Genomic DNA, 12839 nt, shown 5'->3' on the forward strand with positions numbered 1-12839 from the left:
AAGGAAGTGGTACTCGGTAAAATAATGGGACTCAAAGCGGATAAATCACCTGGACCTGATGGCTTACATCCTAGGGTCTTGAGGGAAGTGGTGGTAGGGATTGTGGATGCATTGGTAATAATTTTCCAAAACTCCCTGGAATCAGCAAAGGTCCCGGCAGACTGGAAAACTGCTAATGTAACGCCCTTATTTAAAAAGGGCAGTAGACAGAAGGCTGGAAACTATAGACCGGTTAGCCTAACATCTGTGGTAGGTAAAATATTGGAGTCCATTATTAAGGAGACAGTAACAGGACATTTGGATAATCATAATTTAATAGGACAAAGTCAGCATGGTTTTATGAAGGGCAGCACGGTGGCATAGTGGTTAGCACTGTTGCCTCACAGCGCCAGGGACCCGGGTTCGAATCCGGCCTCGGGTGACTGTCTGTGTGGAGTTTGCACATTCTCCCCGTGTTTGCGTGGGTTTCCTCCGGGTGCTCCGGTTTCCTCCCACGGTCCAAAGATGTGCAGGTTAGGTTGATTGGCTATGATAAATTGACCCTTAGTGTTAGGGGGATTAAATACGTGGGGTTACGGGGATAGGGTGGGATATGTGTTGGTGCAGGGGTTACGGGGATCGGGTGGGATATGTGTCGGTGCAGGCTCGATGGGCCGAAATGGCCTCTATCTGCACTGTGGGGTTTCTGTGATTCTGTGTGATTCTGTGAAGTCATGTTTGACAAATTTGCTGGAGTTCTTTGAGAAAGTAACATATAGGGTGGATAAAGGGGAACCAGTGGACGTAGTGTATTTAGACTTCCAAAAGGCATTTGACAAGGTGCCACACAAAAGATTATTGCTTAAGATAAAAAATCATGGGATTGGGGGTAATATTCTGGCATGGATAGAGGATTGGCTATCTAACAGAAAGCAGAGAGTTGGGATAAATGATTCATTCTCAGACTGGCAATCAGTAACTAGTGGTGTTCCACAGGGGTCAGTGCTGGGTCCCCAACTCTTTACAATCTATATTAACGATTTGGAGGAGGGGACCAAGTGTAACATATCAAAGTTTGCAGATGATACTAAGATGGGAGGGAAAGTAGTGAGTGAGGAGGACATAGACAGGCTAAGTAAGTGGGCAGAGATTTGGCAGATGGAATACAATACTGGAAAGTGTGAGGTTATGCACTTTGGCAGGAAAAATCGTAGAGCAAGTTATTATCTTAATGGCAAGAAACTGGAAAGTACTGAAGTACAAAGGGATCTGGGGGTCCTGGTGCACGAAACTCAAAAGGTTAGTATGCAGGTGCAGCAAGTGATTAAGAAGGCCAATGGAATGTTGGCTTTCATTGCTAGGGGGATAGAATATAAAAACAGGGAGGTATTGCTGCAGTTGTACAAGGTATTGGTGAGACCGCACCTGGAATACTGCATACAGTTTTGGTGTCCATACTTAAAAGACATACTTGCTCTCGAGTCAGTACAAAGAAGGTTCACTCGGTTAATCCCGGGGGTGAGGGGATGGACATATGAGGAGAGGTTGAGTAGATTGGGACTCTACTCATTGGAGTTCAGAAGAATGAGAGGCGATCTTATTGAAACATATAAGATTGTGAAGGGGTTGGATCGGGTGGATGCGGGGAGGATGTTCCCGATGATGGGTGAAACTAGAACTAGGGGGCATAGTCTTAGAATAAGGGGCTGCTCTTTCAAAACTGAGATGAGGAGGAACTACTTCACTCAGAGGGTGGTAGGTCCATGGAATATGCTGCCCCAAAAAGCTGTAGAAGCTACATCATTACATAAATTTAAAACAGAAATAGACAGTTTCCTAGAAGTAAAGGGAATAAAGGGTTATGGGGAAAGGGCAGGAATTTGGACATGAGTCTAGGTTCGGATCGGTCATGGCCCTGTGGGTAGCGGAGCGGGCCCAGGGGCCATGTAGCCTGATCCTGCTCCTATTTCGTGTGTCTAATTCTGTTAGATTCAGGAGATGTTTCAGTGATAGTAGATTGGCGGTTAGGATCAGATCAGCCATGATCTTATTGAATGGCAGAGCAGGCTCGAGGGGCCGATTGGCCTACTCCTGCTCCTATTTCTTATGTTCTTATGTTCTTATTTATGTGGCTGGTCCAGTTAAGTTTCTGGTCAATGTTGACCCCCAGGATATTGATGGTGGGGGATTCGGCGATAGTAATGCCATTGAATGTCAAGGGACGGTGGTTAGACGCTCGCTTGTTGGAGATAATCAGTGCCTGGCACTTGTGTAGCGCGAATGTTACCTGCCACTTATCAGCCCAAGCCTGAACATCATCCAGGTCTTGTTGCATGCGGGCATGGACTGCTTCATTATCTGACGAGTTGTGAATGGCACTGAACACTGTGCATTTATCAGCGAACATCCCCATTTCTGACCTTATGTTGGAGGGAAGGTCATTGATGAAGCAACTGAGGCACATAGTTATGACAGAGTAGGCTGGCAGGTGGGCTTTTACATCAAACAACACCATAACTGACCTGGGAGTGCTGGATATCAATACTGGTTGCTCCAATCCCCAGCACCAACAATCCTCAGCTTTATGTGCAAAAAAATTCACAAAATAAGTGTACTACTAGCTACCCACAACTGGAATGTGCATTGTCTTGTAAGCTAACACTGAAAGCAAAAACCTCACTCAAGCCTTGACTAAATCTCAGTAAAATAGTAAACCTTCAATCTAGAAATAAAGTAACACCTCACTGGTTTAGGACAGGTTAAAAACAAAATGAATTTAGGAGGGAATCATTCTACATTTATTATCTAAGACGTTTGCACATTGTGATGAAAATGTGCCCTGTTCTGGTGTTCTGCATTTTAAGAGTCTAACTGGCTGACTTTCCATGTCATTTTTCTCAGGTAGCCTGGGTCTGTAACTGTAACCTGTTCAGCTGGTTGGTGTACAGATGCACTTACCTGCCTCACTTGCGATTAATATTCATAAACACCTAATATTAAAAACAATCATTTTATTTACAGGTGGTCCATTAATGGGGCTCGGATTACCTTATTCCAAATTACACTCATAGATTGAGTTTTTTTCCTACTAGGCTACAATTTACTGATATGATATTCTACATCTTTACAACTCAATTCTGTAACCTCTGTCCCTTGGTTCCAGGTATGGACTAACCCACTTTCGTACCTGTTGGTCTCATGCACGTTGCTTGCACCTTCTGACTGGTACTATGGTGTGTGGTTTGGTTGGGAGTCTTTCTCATTCCTCTTGGCTATTCTTCCTCTCGGGACTCTTTCCCTTTCTGATTATCGCAGCACCTGACCTCCCTGCATCTGCCACATTGAGCGAATCTTTGCCATGCTCTCCGCCCTGCACTTAAGGTGCTCTGCAGATGCTCTCTTCCTGCACCTAAGAATCTTCCCCATCCAGTTCTACCTCTCAACTTTGGCCACTTTCATGTGCGCCCTCTCACTCTCTTACACTTTCAGCCTTAGCCAATGCCACATTGCAAGTCACGGATGAGGCCCACTCTCAGAAGCTCTCGCTATCCTACGCCTCTCCCCAGGTCCCTCATGCCAGCTTACACCTCCATTCTTCACAATCTGCCTGGTTTCCTGCTGCTTTTGTAATATTGTGTTTGGGCTCTCTCTGGATGGATTCTGTTATACTACACCTGCTCTGAGACAGCTTCCAGTCCCACAGTGTCCCTGGTAGGATTCACACAAATGTCTGAGCGCTTAGCTGCTAACCCGACTGACTCTTTAAGGCAGTGGCTCAGATAATACCTGTGGGGGTGTCTGGTCTAAATATTTGATAAGTTGAAATTTAACAGCTGTGTTTGTTCAATAATGTCATGATGGTGATATTTCCATCCCCGCAGAAATGCAAGTAGATCATGTTTGAGGTCACATATTAAGGAAGACTAGCTACATACAGGAAACTTACAGGGGATTGTTGGTCATATTCAGGTCAGTTATGCCTTTTTCCTAAGAAGCTGAGTGAGTGAGTGAGTGAGGTTCATTGTTAATTGTTTGGTGATTAGAAGGTGCTTGTAAATTTCCAGCTCAAAATTGGAATGACTGCCTTTCCTTCTCTCTTTGTCCTATGCTTCTGACACTTTGAAGGGTGACACCAGGAGTGTGATGGCTGCTGTCTAAATTTTTATATAGACATATAAATGTGATAAAAGTCAAAATACATTCTGCCTTGTATTTATGGAACTAAGATGGCTATTTGCACCTTCCTATTTAGAAAGCAGTGAGGTTATGCTTTGTTCTTGTCTGGTTAAAGAGATTAACTTATTATAATTGATGTATCTGCATGCCAGCAGCTGTATTTGTTCAATAATGTCACGGTGGTGATATTTCCATTCTTGCAGAAATTAAAGTGTTTCATATTTGAGGTCACATATTAAGGATGGGCCGATTGGCCTCCTTCTGTACTGTATCATTCAATGATTCTATGATATGCAGGAAACATACATGGGATTGGTCATATTTGGGTCAGTTATGACTTTCTCCTAAGAAACTGAGTGAGTGAAGTTCTGGAAATAATATCAGGTTTTGGTCCATGAAAGGCCTTCAGACAGAGATTACTGGGATAACCTTGTTGGCATTCTGCAGTTTACTTCTCGACTCTGAAATCGAGAGAAGAGTTACTTTTGAAAAAGTGTACTTTACTTAAAATATGCTTTCAAACAGAGCCAATAGCAGTAACTTGTCTCTAAGTAGACCAGTATCAGAGATCCCTTTGCTGTCTGTACTGTACATGTGGAAGTTCAGTACTGGATAGCCCGATTTTACCTGGGATGTTTACCTGCCTAATACTAGATTGCATCAGCTTTACAATAAGGAAAATGTATATGTTGCGTCATCTTTTCACAATTGTATTAATAGATTTAAAACAAAAAAGTTCAAAACAAATCTTGAATAGGTTGGGATGTTCAGAGTTTTATAGGCTTTTTTTGGCCAAAATTAAGGTGACTGCATCAGCAAAGGAGATTTCCCTTCCTCAGTTCAAGTGATATAATCCAATTGCCTCACAAATGGTTTAATACATCCTTTAGCTAGCCCAAACACATTACATTTTAAAACAAAGACTAACCTGTAATTTGTGGTCAGCGGCGAAGCAATATTGTGCCTCAATGGCCTTTCAAGTCTAAATAAGCTATTTTTAGTCAAACAACTGGGGAAAACACCTTTTTTGAAATTTTAACACAAAATGAAAGCTAAGTATTTTACTGAATATCATTAATATATTTTAACTATAAACATAAATTATATAGACTAAATATTTCCCTAAGTATTCCTTTAATGAATGGGAAATACTGATCCGAATCCAAGTTTCCATTTAATTTAACTCTCTTATGTGGCCTTTGAGCATGAGATTTGACAGGGCAACTATTGATACTGTTGAATTATTGTGCTGTAGCTAATGCAAAAAAAACAGGTGTCGGTTTATATAGGTTTGGGTGCTAATTGATCGTCTGCTGTGGTGCTGTTGATCATCTGATGATTGAAAACTGGTTGAAGTAAAAAGCCAGGGGAGGTAATAAAAGCCTTGTGACATTTATGTCCTTTGCTAATTATAACAACATTGCCCCCTGATGATGTACATATGGAACTAGTTAACGCTAAATGGCCCATGTCCCATCCATCAACAAATAATGTAATCAGCTGGGCAAATCTAACACTCCAAGGTCATATTGGCTATGTTTCCAAAATACTGTGTTGTTTTAATATGTTGGACAGTTGATTTTTATTTTAGTGTTGGTTCTCAGGAACCTGTATAAATAAGTCAATACAATGGTCGATGAAATGACTGTAATACAGAATCTATATGGGTGGAGCTAAGAAATAGCGAGGGGCGAAAAACATTAATAGGAGTGGTATATAGGCCTCCAAATAGTAAAATAGAGGTTAGGGAGGGCATCACGAGGGAAATTAGAGAAGCGTGCAATAAGAGCACAGCTGTCATCATAGGTGACTTTAACTTACATATAGATTGGACTAGCCTAATCAGTAAAAATAATGAGGAGGAGGAATTCCTTGAGTGTTTGAGGGATGGTTATCTGGATCAATATGTCGAGGAACCAACTCGGGAACAGGCTATATTGGACTGGGTACTGTGCAATGAGAAGGGACTAATCAGTAATCTTGTTGTACGGGGACCCTTGGGTCAGAGCGATCATAACATGATCGATTTCTCACTCGAAATGGAGAGCGAAGAAATTGACTCAGAGACTAAGGTCCTGAATTTAAACAAGGGGAATTATGATGCCATGAGACGGGAACTGAGTAGGTCTGATTGGACAACGTTCCTGGGAGGACTGGAGGTAGATAAACAATGGCAAACATTTAAAGATAGAATGACAAAATTGCAAAAATTGTTTATACCAATCTGGCATAAAAGGAAATCTAAAAAGGTGACTCAACCGTGGATAACAGGGGAAATTAGAGACAGCATAAAATCCAAAGATAGGGCGTATAAAATAGCCAAAAAAAGCGCCAGAGCGGAAGATTGGGAACAGTTTAAGATAGAGCAAAGGAGGGCAAAGGGCATAATCAAGAGGGGCAAAATAGCTTACGAAAACAAGCTGGCGGAAAATATAAAAACTAACTCCAAAAGCTTTTATAAGTATATCAAAAGGAAAAGACTGGTGAAAACCAAAGTTGGTCCATTGCAGTCAGATACGGGGGAATATATAATGGGAAATAAGGAAATGGCAGATCAACTAAATGCATACTTTGGGTCAGTCTTTACGAAGGAAGACACAAAAAACCTCCCTGGGATATCGGGAAAAATAGGGACATTGGCAAAGGAGGAACTGACGCAAATCAATATCTCTAAGGATATGGTGTTAAGGAAGCTAAAGGGATTGAAGGTGGACAAATCCCCAGGGCCTGATAACATGCATCCTAGGGTACTGAAGGAGGTGGCCCTAGAGATAGCGGATGCACTAAGGATGATTTTTCAGAATTCATTAGACTCGGGAACAGTGCCGATGGATTGGAGGGTAGCTAACGTTACCCCACTATTCAAAAAGGGGGGTAGGGAAAAAGCAGGTAATTACAGACCTGTAAGCCTTACATCAGTTGTGGGCAAAATGCTGGAGTCCATCATTAAGGATGAAATAGCGGAGCACTTAGCAAATGGGGACAGGATAGGACAGAGTCAACATGGATTTACAAAGGGTAAATCGTGCTTGACTAATCTATTGGAATTTTTTGAGGGAGTAACTGGTAGAATAGATGGGGGAGAGCCAGTAGATGTGGTGTACCTGGACTTCCAAAAGGCCTTCGATAAGGTCCCACATAAAAGATTAGCATGGAAAATTGAGGCTCATGGGATAAAGGGGAAAGTTTTGGCGTGGATAGGGAACTGGCTGTCAGATAGAAAACAGAGAGTTGGAATAAACGGCTCATTTTCTGAATGGCAGGCAGTAACAAGTGGGGTACCACAGGGATCTGTCCTGGGCCCCCAGCTGTTCACAATTTACATTAATGACCTGGATCAGGGAGTCGGATGCAGCATTTCCAAATTTGCAGACGACACTAAACTAGGAGGGGGGGTGGGCTCAGAGGAAGAGACCAGGAAGCTCCAGAGCGATTTGGACAGACTGGGCGATTGGGCGGATAAATGGCAGATGCACTATAATGTGGACAAGTGCGAAGTTATCCACCTTGGGTGCAGGAACGGGAGGGCAAATTATTATTTAAATGGCAATAGATTGGGAGAGGGGGAAGTACAGAGAGACCTGGGTGTTCTTGTACACCAGTCACTGAAGGCGAGCATGCAGGTGCAACAGGCGGTCAAGAAGGCAAACGGTATGCTGGCCTTCATAGCAAAAGGGTTAGAATACAGGAACAGGGATACCTTGCTGCAGCTGTACAGGGCACTGGTGAGACCACACCTCGAGTACTGTGTACAGTTTTGGTCGCCTCATCTGAGGAAGGATGTTCTTGCCATGGAGGGGGTGCAGCGGCGATTCACCAGGCTGATACCAGGAATGGCGGGAATGACCTATGAGGAGAGACTATGTAGTTTAGGGATGTACACACTGGAGTTTAGAAGATTGAGAGGGGACCTCATAGAAGTGTATAAAATTCTGACAGGTCTAGACAGACTGGATGCAGAAGGAATGTTTCCCTTGGCGGGTGAGAACAGAACTAGAGGACATAATTTAAGGATAAGGGCTAAACCATTTAGGACAGAGATGAGGGGGAATTTCTTCACTCAGAGAGTGGTGAACCTGTGGAACTCATTGCCACAGAGGGCAGTGTATGCCAGCTCATTAAATATATTTAAGAGGGAATTAGATATATTTCTACGGGCAAAAGGGGTTAAGGGTTACGGAGAGAAGGCGGGGACGGGATACTGAATTAAAGGATCAGCCATGATCTCATTAAATGGCGGAGCAGGCACGAAGGGCCGAATGGCCTACTCCTGCTCCTATCTTCTATGTATCTATGTATCTATGTAAAGGATACAATACAGTCTACTCCTGTTAGTTCAGTTATTTTTTGCTGGAAAAAAAATTGAATTATCTTATAGTTCAAATTAAGCAATTTATAAAATACCAGAAGCATTTTGTGGTTGACAAAGAAATTGAATTACAGGAAACTTTTTTTTTATCCGGCACCGATGGGACCGACGGGACCGACGTGGTGCCGGTTCATCAAAAAATCCGGATATCCGAGAGCTATAGTAAAAGATACGGAGAGCTGAGAGTTTCGTATAAAGCAACAAACCCTGTTGCTTAGCAACAGGTGCAGAACAATGGCCACAAGTTCCAAGCGTCTCTGTAGCTTAGCAACAGCTGCAGCCACACCCAATTGCACAGCAACAGATCGAGGAAGGCAAGTAATATGAAGTAAAGCTTACCTGAACCTACTCCTGAATTTTGCCGGTTAACCTAAATTTCCGGTTATTTAGGTGCCGGTAAATTGAAAGTTTCCTGTAATGGATAGCTCAAATTAAGTGGCTTTAAATTAAGAGGAGTGACTACACAGAAAAGTCTTATTTCAAAGTAGCTTTTAAATTGTCAACGTCAATTACAATCTCAGCAGTCAGGAACACGCTGCAATTTGATTACTGATCATATCAATTTTAAGTTGCTCTGTTACAAAGCACAGTGTTGAAAAAAAGTTAGTTATAAAGGATATTTTTTAAGTAATTCAATGTGAAACATTTTACTCATCACCTGCAGTGCACATACCTCAAGAGCTCAGGGAGTTGAGATCCACAATGACAGATTTATTCCTGGCTGGCAACTTGAAAATCTACCCTGTGGTCTCCAGAAAGATTGTTGATGGATGGCAAGAAACCATTTCAAACTCCAGTTTTCTCCTCATTTCTCCAGCTCTCCCAAAGGTGGTCAGTCATGCTTGGTACAGCTTCTTCGATGCCAGCAGTCCTAATAGTTTGCGTAAGTTGCTATTCTTTGTGTGTGCCTCGACAGAGAGGGAAGGAAATTAGTCTCGGTAGAGACCGTTTTTTGGGCGCTATGAGGCCCTTAAGCGCCCAAGATGGGAAGTGCGTCGGACGCCATATTTATAATGGGGTTAGTGCCCGTGCTCCTAATGTCCGCTGAGAGTATGCAGTGCAGGCAGATCATGACGTCAATCAGCGCGCAACGCTGATTTGATGCCAGCGTTGCCATTTTGGAGCCCGACGCTCCAGCCTACACCCTCTCTTAACCTCGCACAGCTGAACATGACATTAAGCAGCATGAAGGACCCCCCACCAGCGCTATTTAAAGGGAGCATTAACTACTTACAGGTTAGTTACTGGTTTATATCTTCTGGCTGTTGCTGCAGTTTTACGAGTTTTGGGTGCTTTCTATAGTTGGTTAAAGTTTCAATAGCGTACAGAGAGTTGTGTGGCGGGTTTTGAAGTACTTTTTTGCTGACAAAGGCTTCTGCACAGATCAGTTGCTTCAAGACATTTGTGGACCAGTAGGCCTTCCTCTTGGCATGATTGGGAGAATGAAGAGAAATCATGCAGAGCAGGACAAGCTGCGAGAAGAGGGAGGAGGAGGGGCAGAAGCGCTCTTAGCAGGAGGCCATATCCGTAGAGGGTGTTTAGTGAGCAATTCTCATACCTGAACCTCAGTGACGACCAATGCTTGAGATGTCTGCACTTGACCAAAGAGGTCATCACTGAAATCTGCCACCTGCTGCAGCCACAACTAGAACTTCAGAGCAGGGCAAGGACTGCATTGCCTGTGGCTGTCAAGGTGATGGTGGCTCTGAACTTCTGTGTCTGGCTCCTACCAAGCTGCTGCTGGCGATATAAGCAACATTTCTCAGTTTACATAAGAACATAAGAATTAGGAGCAGGAGTAGTCCATACAGCCCCTCGAGCTTGCTCCGCCACTCAATAAGATCATGGCTGATCTTCGACATCAACTCCACTTTCCTGCCCTATTCCCAGTTTGCAATGTTGCTGCTTAAGGGAGGTCACTGAGGCTCTCTATGCAAAGAGAGACAACTTCATCTCCTTTCCTCTTGCCAGAGAGAAGCAGGTGGAGCAAGCACGAGGGTTTGCAAGGATTGCAGGCTTCCCCATGGTGCCGGGTGCCATTGACTGCGCACACATTGCTTTGCGTGCACCTCATGCTAACTCTGCCATGAACCAAAATGGATTCCACTCCTTCAACGTGCGGCTGGTGTGTGACCACAGGCAGTGCATCATGCAGGTCAATGCCCAATATCCAGGCAGCAATCACTCTGCGGCAGTCCTCTGTGCCTGTTGTATTTCAACCACCGCTGCTAACCAAAGGGTGGCTACTGGGCGAATAGGGTTATCCACTGACGACATGGCTCATGACTCTAGTCTGCAACCCATGTACATGTGCACAGCAGGCGTACAATGAGAGCCATGCTGCCACAAGAAATCTGATAGAGTGGACCATTGGCATCCTGACACAACGATTCTGCTGCCTGGACCACTCTGGAGGAGCCTTGCAGTACTCGGCTGAGTGGGTCTCAGGATTTGTCATGGTCTGCTGCATGCTATACAACCTCACCATCATGAGGGCACAGCCTTTGCCACCACCTATTAGGTGAGAAGCTGAGGAGCAGGAGCGCGAGGAGGAGGAGGTGGTAGAGGAGGAAGATGAAGAGAGGCTGCAACCTAGACAGCCACTTTCTGCCCAGGCTATATGTGAACAAATAATTAACGAGCAATACCAGTAACCTCAACCCCAATTCCCCATTCACCAACAGTCCCACACTCCTTCCCTTCCCTCTGTCACTGACCATCACATCGTCCTCTTTCCCACAATGCAAAAATAAAAGCCAACACAAAAAATATAAATTTAGATTGGAATGTATATTAAGTCATGCCATAGTGCACACAAAAATAAAGTAATCACCCTTGTGCATTCCCTTAGTGCCTCTGCTGTTACGAGGTGCTTCCCTATTGGCTACAGCACAGCTGGTGGAAGACTGCTGATTTTCAGTGGAGGAGACTGCAGATGGCCTTGGAGGTGACCTCAAGCAGCTCTGGACCAAGAAGGCCCAGCTGCAGACCGCACCATCTCGGCCTGGGCGGCAGCAATCTGGGCTGGCTGACTGAATGGCAACAGCAAGGGCACTGGTGGAGTGGCAGGGGTGGGAGGATGAAAGCTGTCATCCTGAGAGAGGACAGCAGGTTTGTGTTCCAAGAGCAACTGTCAGTCCTCTGGGGCAGCACCTCAGCAATCCTAGTGATCTGTTGGAGAGCAGATTGCTGGTGTGCTGTGACGCCCTGGAAGTCCCTTTGAACAGGGCCTTTCCAGAGCCATGATGACACCAGTCTGAGCTTCCAAGCCAGCAAGCTGAGCTTGCATAACACCAGTCTAAGCTTTCACTGCAGCACTCAGAGGTTGGGTGGATGCTGCTTGCGCTGCAATGGAAGCTGATCATCGGCCATCAGATGCTGCATCCATGGTTCATTCCACGGGTGTGCTGATGGAGGTAGCCACCCATTACATGTTAGAAAGGGCAGGCTCCAAGCTCTGCACAAAGCCCTGTGTCAAGTTGGTGCCGGACTCCTCCATGCTCCTTGATATTGAATGCAGGCTTTCTGGCAGGCTTCCCATTGCACCAAGCAATTCTTTGTTCATACCCATCAACCTTCTTCTGTAGCCTGGCCCATCAAAGATCATCATCTGAGTCCTCTGCAGCAGATCTAGTGTGCAACCTCACCCTCTGGTGAGCTGGCACCTGCGCTATCCTTTCCCCCTGCCCTGGCTGCAGCGCACTTGTGCCCAGTCTCTCACCACGTGCAGATCCCGCCTTTAGCCTATCCTCTAAAATACACACAGTGTCAGTATCAGACCTGCGAGTGTGAAATTGAGTGATAGTGTGTCTTCATCTTCACTGTCTTCTTGCTCTTTCTCCACTGCCTGGGCAGGTTGCAGTACTTGGGTATCTGAAAGGAAAAAGGGACAAGTGTACAGTTGTGGTGAGGGGAAAGTAACAAGTGCATGCTTACACCATCTGCAGCTTGTAAATCAGAGGAGATTGTGGGATGAGGAAGAAGTGGGATGAGAGAAGGAGGATTAGGTATAGGGATACCTTCATCTTCAATGGCTTCAGTCCCACCGGTGACTATGACCTCAGCAATGGCCCTTCTCATAATGGCCAGCACCATCTCCTCCATGGGGGTTAGAACATGCAGGCGCACCTCTCCCCCTCCGGTTAGTTCCTGCTGCCTCCGTTTGTGCGCCATCTTCTCCTGCAAGAGAGAGGGAAGTGTGTCAGTGAGTGTGGTGCAATCTGTTTGGGGATGTGGTTGTCATGGTTGCACAGTTGCCAGCATGTGCAAGCTGGGAGATGTGGGTGTGAGGCTTGCAACAGTGCTAAATGTGTGA

Source organism: Somniosus microcephalus, chromosome 8 (genome assembly GCF_052327205.1).
Source record: "Somniosus microcephalus isolate GS21.2 chromosome 8, FLI_Smic_1.0, whole genome shotgun sequence".
NCBI lineage: Eukaryota > Metazoa > Chordata > Chondrichthyes > Squaliformes > Somniosidae > Somniosus > Somniosus microcephalus.